Source organism: Mustela nivalis (genome assembly GCF_964662115.1).
Source record: "Mustela nivalis genome assembly, chromosome: 6".
Classification (NCBI taxonomy): domain Eukaryota; kingdom Metazoa; phylum Chordata; class Mammalia; order Carnivora; family Mustelidae; genus Mustela; species Mustela nivalis.
The window spans coordinates 143,427,180-143,442,233 of record NC_139025.1 but is presented as its reverse complement, the minus strand read 5'-3'; the positions used below and the strand labels follow the sequence as shown (position 1 = coordinate 143,442,233).

Below are 15,054 nucleotides of genomic sequence, written 5' to 3'. Positions count from 1 at the left end.
TTCAGCAGAAACATGCTCTCCTTGCTTAACATTCTTCATGATATTTTTATATACATTTACATACAAACAAAAGAATATTTGAGATTGGTTATTGCGGGAGGAAGTTAAAGGTAATGAGAAGGGAGAGGCTTTTGGTTTGTGATAATAAAGTGCTATTTCTTAATCTGGGTGGTAGTTACATGGATGCGACCAATTTGTGATAAATGTGATAAATGACCTATATACTTAATGATTTATGCATATTTCTGTGCATATATTATAATTCAAAAATATATTTGATTTTAAGAAGAATATAAGTAATATATATTTAGGATATAAAGCATACAAAAAAACCTTTAGGGATTTCTTTAAATACTTAGAAGTACCAGGAAGCATTATCCAAATAAAGAACTTAAAAATGATCAATACCATTGAATTTATTATCTATATGCTTCCACTTTTATCCATTTCTATCTCCTCATCTTAGAGGTATCTGATATATTGATTTGCATTTTTTATTTATTTTCCTTTTCTTGAAAAAAAAAAAAAAGTTGCATCCCAAACCTATGTAACCCTAAACAGGATTTGTTTTCTTTTGCTTGTTTTAGAGCTTTACCAAAAATGCTTATACACTGTGTGTAGTCTTCTGTGATTTGTTTTTTCCATGTTGTTACATGGATTTTTCTTTCTATCAATTTAATGGAAAAACACCCTTATTGGCTAAATGCGTTGTAGTATCTTCTCCTGTTTTGTGGCTTATTGTTTTACTCTTTGAATGATGTCATTTGATGAATGGGGGTTTTGAAATTATAATGTGGTTATATTTATTATCTTTTCTTTTCCAGTTAATAGTTTTGGTGTCTTATTTAGGACATCATTCCTTATTCTAAAGTCATATAGATAATCTTCTATATTATCTTTTGAGTTTTTAAAGAGGTGTGCATTCACATGTAGATCTTAATCTCTCTGGAATTGAAGTAGGAGTATAATAGACATGTTTTCCATATGGGCAATTAATTATATGAGCACCATTCATTAAACAGTTCCTCATTTTCTCACAGCTTTGCAATGCAACCTCTGTCATATAACAAATTTACATACATAGGCATGTTTCCAGGCTCTCTGTTGGATATTTATCTATCCCTATGCCAATATCATACTGTACTGTTACTGTAAATTCCTAATGTCTTGAATTTGTAGGGCGAGGCTCTTCCACTTTTTCTTCTTCTTTAGAACTCCATATGCATTTTAGTATTAATTTATTGATCTCCTTATAAGATCCAGCCATGCCTATGATTTTAAAATTATTAAATCTTTGGCTCAATGTGGGCAGGTTTGACCTCTTTATATTGAGTAGTCTTAACCATTAAGATTAGATGACTCTCTTTTACTTAGGTCTCTTTACTGTTGTTCTATAGAGTTTTATAATTTTCTCCATATAGGTCTTTGCCTTCTTTACATTTTTAAAGACTTGTTTGTAGGTACCTTACATATTTTGTTGCTATTGTAAATTTTTTGAATTGCATTTTTGTACTGTTTGTTTTTCTGGCACAGACATGAAATTGAATATTTATTTGTATTTTCTCTAGCTCCCTTTAAACTTTTATTAATTTTAATAATTTATAAGCAAATTATCTTGTGTTTTCTATGTAAAAAGTCATACCTTTGTGAGTAATGACCATTTATTTTTTCCTTTTCAATCTTTGTGACATTTTTTTCTTATTCCTTACTGTGTATCGGGATCTGCAGTAAAACTTTAAATAGCAGTGGTTATAGATTGTTACTGATTTTAATTTAAATACTTGGAGGGCCTTCTTTTATAAATGTGGTTTCATAAGACACCATCTCTCTTTGGAAATTGCTCAAAATTAACAGCAATTTTTTTAAAAGGAAAAAAAAGACCCACATTCTCTATCTTCATTATAATTAGGGGACCCATATAATTCATAAACATGAAAATACACATAAAATCTTCTCAAAATTACTGAGCAAAGAGGACCAAAGACATTCTAGAAGGCAAGAAATAGATATCTAAATAATGCATAGCTGCAGTATCTGAAAAATAAAGTCAAAACAAAGGAACAGAAATTAAGTTCAAGATATTATTCAAAAAAGCTTTCTTGAGATTTTAAAAAACAAAATGAAACAACACTGGAATCTGTACATTGCAAAGGCACATTTTATGGGGAAAAAAAACCCTGACCAGAAAACTCAATATTAGGACATGGCTAAGTAAATTACTTGGACTCTAAAGATAAGGAAGGAATCTTTTGGGTAGTGGTATAAAAAGAACAAGAGACTTGTAAGGGGGAAAAGAATCTAGCCATCCATAGATTTCTCCACAGCAACAGACAGAGGGGAAGAGCTACAAAATACTCAGGGGAAGAAATCGTGAGCCAAGGATTTTTTTTTATTCAACCAAGATGTTCTTCAAGTATAAAGACCTCAGATAAACAAGTTTGAATATGTAAAAAACCAAGGAATATTTTCCCATGAGCCTTTCTTGAGAACAACCACTGGAAAATTAATTTAAACCAAGAGATGAGCTGGGGAAATTGTGGCAAAAGAATTCATGACATTATTTTGTTGAGTATTGAACATATGTAACTATAAAACCAGGACTCAAACAAATGTGGGGCTTATGGTGACAGAACAGAATGTGAAAGTTATATGCCTATAAATGTAGAAATGAGACAGCTAACTAAAATTGGAAAGGAGGAGGAAACAACATGAAAGATAAGATCACTGATTACAAAGGTGCTCTGTTAGGGGCACCTGGGTGGCTCAGTGGGTTAAAGCCTCTGCCTTCAGCTCAGGTCGTGATCCCAGGGTCCTGGGATTGAGCCCCACATGGGGCTCTCTGCTCCGCAGGGAGCCTGCTTCCTCTTCTCTCTCTGCCTGCCTCTCTGCCTACCTGTGACCTCTGTCTGTTACATAAATAAAATCTTCAAAACAAAACAAAAAACAAAGGTACTCTGTTAGATAGGAGTTAAATCCTTCAGAGCTGAAAAACCAGTAATGTAATTATAGATGTATTTAAAAATATAAACATAAATATTGTTACAGTTAATATTATCAACTTAAATTAGGAAGTAGAGAAGAAGAAATAAAATGGAACACTATTTTATCATTATTCAAAGTAGGGATAATTATGTCAAAAGACATAGATAAGTAATGACATGATATAAAGTCATAATTATGAGACAATGATTAAAACAAAAGGGCAAACCTCCTTCACTACCAGAAGAACTACACATAAAAAATAAGAAAGGAGACCAGGATATTAAGTGTCTTTAAAAATCTATAAAAGATCAACAACATTAAATTATATAATAGAAATAAGACCAGAACTATCAATAAATATAAATGAACGTAACTCACATAGTTTCAGAAAAATGTTTCAAGAAAGCAGAATACTTTATACAAATATATATAAACACACACTCTCTACACATTAAAGATTCTGGTCACCAATTCCAACATGTGTGTTTGTATAGGGGTGTGTGTGTGTGTGTGGACTTTCCCCACACGTACAAGCAATTTTCCAATGCCAGCTGAGTGTCATACAATTTAAATCATTTTCAACACTATCTACTCAAAGATAGCATTAGATTCCAAAGATTAAGGGATCATCCTACAAGGCTGCCCCATCCACCCCTGCCAGATGCTAATTGCAAGTCCAGATTGCCACCTGTGTTTCTGACCAATTAGCTAGAGATTGAAGGTTTTAAAGACCCCCACCTTGGGTTTGATTACTTTGCTGGAGCAACTCACAAAACAAAGAGAAACATTTTGCTTACTAGATCACTGGTTTATTATAAAAGGATATAACCCAGGAATAGGCAGATGAAAGAGTTGCAAAGGCAAGATATGGAAAAAGGATTCAGAGTTTCTATGCCCTCTCCAGGTGTGCCACTCTTCCAAGATCTCCATGTGTTTACCAACCTGGAAGCTCTCTGAATGCTCCCCTTCTGGTTTTTTACTGAGGCTTCATTACATAGGCATGATTGATTAAGTCATTGGCCATTGTTGAATAAACTCAATCTCCAGCCCCTCTATCCTCCCCAGAGATGGTGGGCGGGGGGCAGTGGTACTGAAAGTTCCAACCCTCTGATCACAAGAATGATTTTCCTGGCAACCAACTCCCCATCCTTAAATTACCTAAGGGCTTTCCAAGTCACCTCATTAACAAAACAAAAGACACCTTTATTGCTCTTATCACAGGAATTTCTAGGCCTTTTAAGAGCTTTGAGTAGGAAACCTGGACAAAGACCAAATATATATTTTTTTTATAAATCACAGTATCATAGTATACATAATAAATAACTAAAAGAAGTAATTTAGAAGGACTGAAAATAAAAAGAAAGCAAATTATACAAGACAAAAGCAAAGCTGGAGTCATAAGATATTAGTCAAGGCAGAATTTTGGCCAAAAAGCATTAACTGTGACAAAGAACACTCTATAATGTTAAAAAGAGTCATTCACAATAAAAATATAATAGTGTCAAATATCTATGAGCCAAATGTCTCAACTTCATAAAACAAAAACTATAAGATAGAGAAATAAACATGTAATAGATGGCTAAACTTACCTCTTAGCCCATGCTAGTGGTTAAAAAAGAAAAAGATACAAATGAATGAAATAATAATTTTATAAGAAAGTATAATTTACAAAAAGTAACCAGTAAAGAGATATAAAAAATTAGATTAATTTTCATGGAGGAAATAGTGAATGTTGTCAGTTTATTACCTTGTGTAGCTTTTCTTTCTACCATACCTTTGAAGAATAGATTATGAATGCTATTTCAACAGCTCCAAAGAATACAATATATGTGCAATTGCATTTTAAAAGTTAGTCAGAGGTTCACCTGGGTGGCTCAGTTGTTTAAGCTCCAGATTCAGGTCATGATCTCAGGATCCTGGGATCTAGACCCACGTCAGGCTCTGAGCTCAGCACAGAGTCTGTCTGTCATTCTCCCTGCCCCTTTGCTTCCCCCAGCCTCGCTCCTGCATGCACACATGCTCTCTCTCAAATAAATAAATAAAATCTTTAAAGAAATTAAAAAATAAAAGTTATTTAGATGTCATTTAGTTCACTAATATATCTGTGGGATGTCAAGATGATCAAGGTCTTTGAAGACTAGCTTACCAAGAGCAAGAGAGTCGATATAACCCCCAAATGAAGATATGTTGCTGACCCTTCCTGGTAAAAGAAAATTGCTCTGGTTCTTTATATTCCAATTCTTTATAATTGGTATAGAGGAAATAGCACAGTTAATTTCTGAATTGATTTGCTTCACATCTAGACCATATCTGAAGATCCTACATATAGATCATCAGATGCACTTAGAACCAGCACATAATCAAATCTATCATAATCTATAGTTATTCTTCAACATCCACCCGTCCCTTGTACATATGTGAATACTGGGAGTTGGTAGATATCATCACTGTAATATTTCTTTTATTTAAAGATTTTATTTATTTATTTATTTATTTGTCAGAGAGAGAGGGAGAGTGCGCACGAGCACTGGCAGAGGTGGAGGCAGAGGGAGAAGCGGGCTCCCCGCCGAGCAAGGAGTCCAATGTGAGACTCGACCCCAGGATGCTGGGATCGTGACCCAAGCTGAAGGCAGCTGCTTAATCAACTGAGCCACCCAGGTGTCCTTCACTGTAATATTTTTCAAGGTTTTTTATTTTGTTCGTTTTGTTTGTTTGTTTTTTTAGGACTAAAAGTTCTCAAATTTAATACCAAACCAACCTATTGGTGCAAAGGCATAGTAGCAGAAAAATCATTTCCCTGATAAAACATGTCTGTTGGCCAGGTAGGAAGGATATTTACAGAGTGATAGGATAGAACACATGATCTTCACACAGTTTAATAAAATACGTGATGCCAGTTAGGTATGTCATTTCATGACATGTGATGCCTTATAGGCCCTGCTTTGTTCTTCTCCAGTGCCTCCTCTTGGAGTTGTACCTGATTTTACTACCAGTTTTCATCCAAATCCACTGGGGAATGGGATGATTCTGCTTTTGTTTCTTGGCCAGGAATCACTTGATTCTGAAAGTCTTGTGAGAAGACATGGCCAGAAACAGTCAGCCACACACAGCAGGATGGAGGAAAAAAAGAAAAAAAAGTTTTTAAGGTTTCAATGATAACAATAATTTTGTCAATTTCCATGAAAATAAGGTATTGCTTTTGTTTTAATATTCTGGGGTGTCTCGCTCCAGGGGTCAGGGAGTCAATGTGAAAATTCTACTGATCTATTTCAGTTATATATTCTAGAGCTGAAGAAATAACTATGAGTATCTGAACATATTATAAGGAGGCAAATCTAGGTCCAAATTCTGTATATTATCTAGCTTCATAAATTCCTACTTTGACAAATGGTACCACAGTGGCATTTTGGATTCCTAGAGTTGTTTTTAGATATATAGATTGGTTAATAAATCTACTTATTTCATTCCTAAGAACACCATAGTCCTTTAACTACCACCAAATATTTCTATCCAAATAGGGATTTCTGTCTGATTGTCATTGTTTCCTTCTGCCCGTTTCATTAAAGTAAACTCATCTTTTCACTGTTATTTGGCCTCTGTCTCTTTAGTTCTTGTTTCCCATTGAAATCAGGAAACTTGGGTCAGTGGGGTATCTCTCAACATTATCATCTTTAGTCTTCAGAGGACAGACACACAGAGCTTTTACATGATTTGGTTCTCTCCAAAATAAAGCATTTTTTTAATGCTTAAGAAAATGAATGTCTTTTGGGACCCCTTGAGAAATAGGGAGGAAATGTGATGGATCATATATAGTAAATCCATGCTAACATTTCCATCTGTCTAGGTTTATGGATTCTTTTCTCTATGCTAGGGAAATTGAATACAGGTTACCCACTGAGTCCTGGTTTAGTAAACTAACAAAGCCAACTATCAGAACATTTTTAGTTGTTCAAGTTAACCCATTAATTTCAGTATCTCAGATAAGTGTATCCAGAGTAAAAAATCTGGTTCCATGCATTATTATATTCTATTCTCCTTGGCTTACCACCCTTGGAATTTATTTCCTCCATATTCTCCAGGTATCTGCTGATAAGAATTAGAGAAATGTTGTAACTATTTTGGTGTTTCTTTTTTCCTGGGTTAGGTTTTGTATTTGCTCCCATTGGGGTATATGCAAAAAGATTCCAGTTAGGGATATAGAGATAATGATGGGTGTTCTCCTTATCTTAAGGAGAACAGTTACCCTCTTACAAGGCAACTGCCTGGGTAAATTTGTTACCCTATCTTCAGCAAGAGATTAGTGGTATTAATAATAATAATAATAAACAATCCAATATCTGCCTGGCACTGAAAAAAATAAGTGATTTTTTTCAGGGATACTTTTTGATGATGTCTTGTTCTAGGAGTTTAAAGCCCTGTGATTATGATTTTATTTCTGTAAACTCTCCAAAACCAGACACTTCACCCCACAGTACGTAAAATCATTTCTACCATAAGAACTCAATGTAACACCCAACTGTTCTCCCAAATTATTGCCTTCTATAGGCAATTGATCTCAAATAATCTCAGTCGTTAATTTAAGAAATCATGAATCCAAAGCATGCCATAGATTATAAGTATCCTGTTTTCCTGTGGGATTTATGACATCTCTGCATTTAAAGTCGCATAGCTCAGGAACTCACTCTAAGAATTTAATCTTGGTGAATCTGTTTTGTGGGCTGACTGTTGCTAACAAGGATTGAATAATTTAGGGTCTAATCAGTAAAGTGCTTTGTTTTTCAAACAGAGGTGACTTAGGTGACTGGTTACAAATGTGTTGAAGAGTTAAGAGAACAAAAAATGGAAGCTGATGTAATCCAGAGATGAATGCAGAATGAAGCTTATGTCCTTAAGTCTGGGAAACAAAGGAGAAGAGGGGGTGTGTTCTTAGAGGTCAGGGACACTTCTCTACCTTAGGACTTGGTGTACGAAACAGGCCTGGCACCCAAGGAAGTGCTTGAACCTAGTCAGTGCTTGAACCATGGAGCAATTGTTGAGAAGCCAGGACCAGTGATGCTAAGGGTGTTCTGGGAAGCCAGGTTTTAGGACTGCTGAGAGCATGTGAACACTGGAACCAGGACCGAGGAAGAGACTCTACTCTGTGGGTGCCAGAAGTGCCGAAAGGTGTTCTTGAAAGGAAGGCTTGAAAGAAAAAAAAGATTTATTTCCCCTCTTTTTCATCTTCCAATATCCACCAGTACCTCAGAGTGGCAGAATCTAACAAGAAGCCAGCCAGAGAGAGGTTGTCATGTCCCAACAGAGTCAAACACAGAAGGGTGGCGAAGGAGGTGAGGACTGCTCATGCAAACGACTGTCTCACTTTGTCTTAGCTTGTCCAGTAGCAGGAGGGAGTTCTGTTCTCCCAGAATTTGTAGTGTAGGGCATCTACTTCTCTTTATACTAATTTTGATTCTTACTTTAAAGCACCGTTCTGAGTCATCTCTTTTTCTCCATTTTCAGCATTTTTTAAAAGATTTATTTATTTATTTATTATTAGAGAGAGAGAGAGAGAGAGAGTGTGAGTGAGCAGGGAGAGGGACAAAAAGAGAGAGAGCAGAGCATGGAGCCAGGCATGGGGCTACATCCCAGGACCCGGAGATCTTGACATGATCTGAAATCAAGAGTCAGCAGCTCAACCACCTGAGCCACCCAGGCACCCCTCACTATTGTTCTCTTACTCTAAGTCCCTTCCACCTAACACTTGCCTCGTTTTAACCTTCCAGTTAGAAATACACTGCAAAGGTCCATGAACTTTTATCTTCAAATTCTTACTATTTTTTTTAAACATATAATTACTGAACTCTATGTTAAAGAATTATTGATGCATTGGTCAGGATGAGTAGCTATGAATTTATCCTTTATGGTTTGTTTTATTGTGAAATGGATATAAACATGGAGGTATTTAGGAAAACAAGGACTCTAAATAAAACCAAGAGCTCTGTCATTGTCTAATTTAAAAACATAAAGTTCAGAAGATAGATTTATTACATCACTGAAACCTATTAGGTCAAAGATTATTTAGCTACTTTATGCTCTAATTGCAATTCTTTATTTACTTCCCACTTCCCCATCCCTATTATATATCCCCAGCTGTTGTTCAAAATGGGCTATCTTTCTTCAGATGTGACATACTCTCAAATCTCCATAGATCATGCTGACCCAATCTCCCCTTTCCTTCTTTCCTTCTTAGCCGAGTAAGTGCTCTTCACTGACTGAGGCCCTGCTCAGTTGTTCTGACCTTGGTGAAACCTTTCCATGTCATTTGGAACATTTCCAGAGTATCTGGTTCATACTGTTTTGTTTATAACTCATCACATGATGTTTTTAACACTTTAGTACCAAAGTGGCCTAATAAGGAAGATGGGTTTTCCATAGTAGGGTCAAGTGAGCCCAACCGAACAGGAATTTCATCTTTGTATTCAATCTTCAATGAGTTCTATCTCCTCCATTAAATTATGAGCTCCACGTTGAAAGCAAGAAATAAATGTCTCTTGTATTTCTATTTCTAGCATCTAGTTCAATGCTGGGTACATAGTGGGCTTCAATAAATGCCTAATGTAATTTAATTATACATTAGGTGGCAGAATGCCAGAGTCACATAATATAGTGCTTTTGGATGGTGTGCATATTTCTGATTTTCCTACCTGTTCTGGTATGACAAGTACCAATTTTCTAAACTTTGAAAACATCTGACATATATTATTTTTAAAAGTTAATATTCCTTCCCGAGATCATTTAACCATTTCTTGCAGACATTTGAAATCATAAAGAAGCATATTTATTTTTCCAATTTTTATGACCATGTATTAGTTTTACCTGATTAGTATTGGTTAGATTTGACCCAATTTTAATCTTATATTTATTGTGTCACTAATTTATGCAGAAAATATTGCAAAGCCTCTTTTAGAACACTGGCCTTTTGAGACTGGGGACTTAGGTAGTCCTTATCATGTTCTTGGTTGCCTTACAGTATCATTCTGGATGGTGGTTAATAATGCTTTATATTTATCTTTGAGGAAAGGCTTTGAGATGACTCTAAGCTTAGGAGGCACAGTCAAGAACTGCACCAGGGTTTTCAAATAGCAGCTATGATCATGAGACCAAAGGCAATCTTTGGCCAAATGCTGTGGAATCACGATGCAGGGCATTTTTCTCCAAGCTCTGCTTACTCATGTGGATCTCTGTTGTCAACTGTGCTCTCATCTTAGGGTATGGACTGCCATATAAGCTCCGTGTTGGTTAGGCTCTTTTGTTGCCCTTGATTTCTGAGTATTTCCATTCTTAAGATCAAAAGCCCACAAAGAAAAAAGTACTAATAAAAGAGAATTGCACTCTATACTTAAACATGGATGGGGCTTAGAGAATTAGGGTATCTCGTCCTCAGAAGCTTGTATGTTATCATAGTGAACAAACGGACTTTCTGTCTGGGCTTAGAGCCACCCAGGCGCCCCCAGTTTTCTCTTTCTTAAACTCATTTCTTTTCTCTGCATTTTGACGCCATATCCGTTTGAGGCAAGCTGTGGCAGGCACATTTACTAAAAGGATACCCATGTTGGGAAGCAGCAGCCAAAGGCTCAGTGCCAGGATTAGCCATTAGCAGTAGGGGGAAAACATTCTTGTTGTAGTCTTGTTTGCTGGAAGGCTACCCACTGGCATTTGAAATAGTTCTCTCTTGTCAATCAAACAAATTGTCTTGCAGATCTACTGGGTGTTTAGAGGATACAGAGAGAGAATTTTCAGATCTTTAGGTGCTTTTTCAGAAGGTGATCTGTGTTCTGTAGCAATATCTGAATTTTTTTTTAAGGATGGTTCTTCCTTCAGCACTGTTGTTGATGTACCCCTCATGCCTAGAGATTATAGGAAATAATAGTTTTTAGACATATCATTAAAATTGCCCCCATTTTGGAGAGTATTAATGAAAATCTGGCTGTGGGAATATCTTTATCTTGATGTCCCAGGATATTAAGGTAGCCTGAGTTATCAGACCAAAGGATAATATTAGGGTTAAGAATAACTATGGGGACACCTGGCGGACTCATTTGGAAGAGTGTGTGGCTCTTGATCTCAGGGTCATGAGTTTGAGCTTCACATATACAAGTATACAGCCAGTGTACAGGATAGGCTGAGAGGAGTGCTCATAATAACACATAGATGTACCTTAATGTATTAAAATTCTACTTATATAAAAAAGAAAATCGGTAAGGCCTGTAGTGAATAGCCACCTTTGTAATGCAAATACTCCCCCATCTCTAGCATGGTTTCAACTGGTGGTGTTCAACTTTAATCTCTTTATTTTACAGTTCCCCATAGAAGCCCCCCTTTATGTTTTATTAATTCCCACCTCTGATTAAGATTTCATCTGAAGAAAGTGTTGTGCTACTAAAAAATTATTTTTTAAAAACACTGAACTATACACATTATATGGGACAGAATGAGGTAAAATATCGTTCTCCAAAAACCTTTGAATTAAGGATTCCCATTTGAATTGTTTATCCCAATGGGTTATCCTGTGAAAGGCAGAGTCCTTTGAAGAGTTCATCACTCTTATGACATTCCTTATGAAAAGTTCCGTGATGCTGCCAGGCACATGCTCTCTCCTTTGCATTTACCAAACTCCCCTGGGCCATAAAGACATGAATAGTGTCTATCTATATACCACAGGTATATTTTTATAGTGTTGATGAGTTATTGGCCCCCCCCCCCCAATTATAGGAGTAACTCAGGATAATTGCAGTCAGTTTGAGAACATGGGTTGGTGATTTTGTACTGTCAACATACCTAATGTGGAGCTCCATATCCTAGACGTCTTTTCTCTGTATGTTTTAACTTTAGTGCTGACCACTAGACGAATCTGTGTGGGATTTGGAATATGAATGTAAAATAGTTATGATTATACTCCAAAGCATGGTTGGCATATTGTGGCCCACAGGCCAGATTCAGTATGCCAACTGTTTTGGTAAATAAAGTTGTATTAGAACCCAGACACACTTGTTTATATATTGTCTTCTGCTATTTTCATGCTACAATGACAGGGCTAGGTGACTACAAACCACATGACCTGCAAAGTCTAAAACGTTTTTACCTTATGGCCTATCAATTCTGTACCTATTAATAGATATTTCATAAATTTAAAAAAAAAATTGGCTGATCATGTCTCTCCAGGTTGGTGCAAGGCTCCACGTGCTACTTACTGAAACTCACAAAGGCTGGTTCATCTCTTCGACAAGGATGTGCTGGAGCTCCTCCTTCAGCTTGGGATTAGATATGGTGGGAGATAGTTACAGTATGTAGTTTGTCTTTGTCAGTTTTAATTGTCTTCATGTGTTCCAGGTGTCCTAAATTTTCTAAGCTATGTGTCCAGTTTTCTTTCTAACTATCATCCTTGTTGAACTGAAATGACTTAAGGCCCACCATCAGATGCCCTCCACTTTTTTTTTTTTCAACCAGGAAATGGGTCTACTAGCATAGTAAAAATGATCTCAGGGTGGGATATCCCAAAGTAGTTTGGAAAATACTGCTATTTTTATAACAGATATGTAGTTTGTGAATATATAATGGGTTTATTATGGTTATTATAAGTAAAGTAATAAACACATTTAAAAAAAGAAATTTAAATAAAATTAAAAATTCAGTTACTTATCCAAAAGTCACATTTCAAGTGTGCCATAGCCACAAATGCCCACTGACTACCATATTGTACAGTGTAAGTAGACCATACAGTAGGCTCTCAAAAGTGTTTTGCATTGATATCGAGGACTCTATCTATGCTGTTGATTACATTTCTCATGACACACAGTCTCACAAACATGTGCACTAACTGCACTAACAGTTCACTAACTCCTCTTATCTAAAAGTAATTTTCTTCCTTTCAGTTCTCCCACATCCAACCTGAGAAATAATTATTTATTTTTCAAGTATCATCTATCAATGAAATATTTTGACTCTTTCTTCTGAAAAGAATCAATTATTTCATCCTCTTTGTTCCACTGTACATCTATGGATTTTCCTTCTAGGATAATTTTTCATACTTTATTGAATTTCATACTTTATTGGAGGCCTCTGGATGGCAGGAACTGGGGCTTATTTGTCTTTGTATTTTCCATATCTGGCACAATTCTGGCATACAGAAGTCACTCAGCAGATGATGGTTTAAGTGAAAGAAGCAAAAGGATCTCTCTATTTTTATTTTTCATTTTCTTATGACATCTATTACTTCTACCCCTTGAATTTTGAATCTCAATTTCTCTTCTTTTGCATGTAAACATGCTAAAGTCTTTTCTGTTTGTTAAAAAATGACATTTATGAAGCTTTCTCAGGTCATATTTAGAGGTTACATGATTGGATAGACCAATTTCCAGACATGTAGATATCTTGTTTGACAGTAATCATAAACACAACTCTTTATTTATAATTCCAAAACCTGACATGTTCTAAAAATCAAAAGATTCCTTAAAATTCATCTGGTACTACATGGTAATAAACCCTGATTTGGTATGCATAGACATGAGACTATTCGTAGTCTACTGACGTTAGTTAATGTGAATTTTCAAATGGTACTTGAGTATCTGTGCCATACTACTTTTTTTTTAAATTGGAAAACTTCTGAGTTCTGAAACACGTGTAGCCTCAAAGGCTTGGCATTGTCTGTGAACTTGTCCATCACTCTGGCTATTTATGTACAGCAAATACATTTTTTTACAGAAACATAAAAACAATTCATCAAAAACAGTTCACTTTTTATATATAAAAGGAATTCTAAGGCTAGTTATTGAAGTTGCAAAACCAGAACAAAATTCTGTTCGATACTTAATAAAATAAACTTTTCTCAAGATTTTGAGGGCATGCCTTATTTTTTAGTCGGATAATGACCAGATGGCTATAAGATTTAGTTTCATCATTTTAAAAAGAGAACACACTTTTATAGAGCCAAAAATAGTTATATAGCCAACAATTACAGAATCGTTCTGGAATTTTCTGTACTTACACTGTCTATATTCAAAGTTGCAGGATACTCTGTCTTTTTGATAGACATAATTCTACCAGACAGAATAAAATCATCTTGAAATGATATGGCAGATACTTGACTATTCAGTCACACACAGAGGTTCACACTCTAGAAGCAATCATGGAAACTTAAAACATGATTCATGCTCAAAGACTGTGAATCTTCCCCAAATTTTGACTGCATTTCCAGTAAATAACTCTGCATTTCTTCAGTAACCGTGGTTCCATTGACTACAGGGAAGTTTAGCAGTAGAAGTGAATGGAGTCTCCAGTGGACATTGGCCCAATCCACATGAACAATTTGAGTGTGAATGCACTCACTTCCTGGAACAAATCAGCAATGTTCTTACATTTTCCCCTGCAGTTTCAAGTTCAGTGTTGAATTACTCTATCATATCAGTAAAAAATACAAGCTGTGAACCTCTGGCAGGCGAACAAGTTAGAGATCTAAGACATGTCTGTTTTCAAAAAAGTACCTTATTTGGGGAAGCAGTTCAGCGAATCTCTATCAAGTTACAGTGACCAGGTCAGTTACTAAGCTATGGTCTGGCAGCGTTAGGCCCACATGGCCACTGGGAGCTTTGGGAAGCTGGGGTTGGTATTCTGTAAACTGCATTCTTGTAAACTGCATTTAACTCCTGCACTTGGCCTGTAGGAGGCACTAGAGAGAGACCAGGAGCCTGGGTGGAGCAGAAGGGACAGGCTCCTTCCCATATATCCCCCCCCCATATATTTTCTATTCCTGATTTTATGTTTTGCACCTGTCATTGTTATCCTAACAATGCTTCCTCACTCTAGAAGCAATGTATTTTTTTTTCCTAATAGCAACAGGTGTTTCAGTCTGCTATTTTTCTGACACTTCCCCAAACCAGCCTCACTGAACCTTGTCAGAGATACCATCACCAGCTGACAGGTTCCTCCTTCCCAAAGTCTAGGTTCTGGCTGCAGAGTCTCTTCTTTGACCTGATACCAGCTGGCCAGAGACCCAGCATCCCCAGGGACTCAGCAAGCCCACCCTCTCTGGTGCCT

General features: G+C 36.2%; 1 pseudogene across 1 annotated transcript; it reads right to left on the bottom strand.

The window, feature by feature from the left end:
* Window positions 1-5,910: 5,910 nt before the first annotated feature.
* Window positions 5,911-6,079, bottom strand: LOC309867666 (large ribosomal subunit protein eL39 pseudogene; annotated as a pseudogene). Its single transcript has one exon. The product of its transcript is annotated as a large ribosomal subunit protein eL39 pseudogene (transcript).
* Window positions 6,080-15,054: the final 8,975 nt, after the last annotated feature.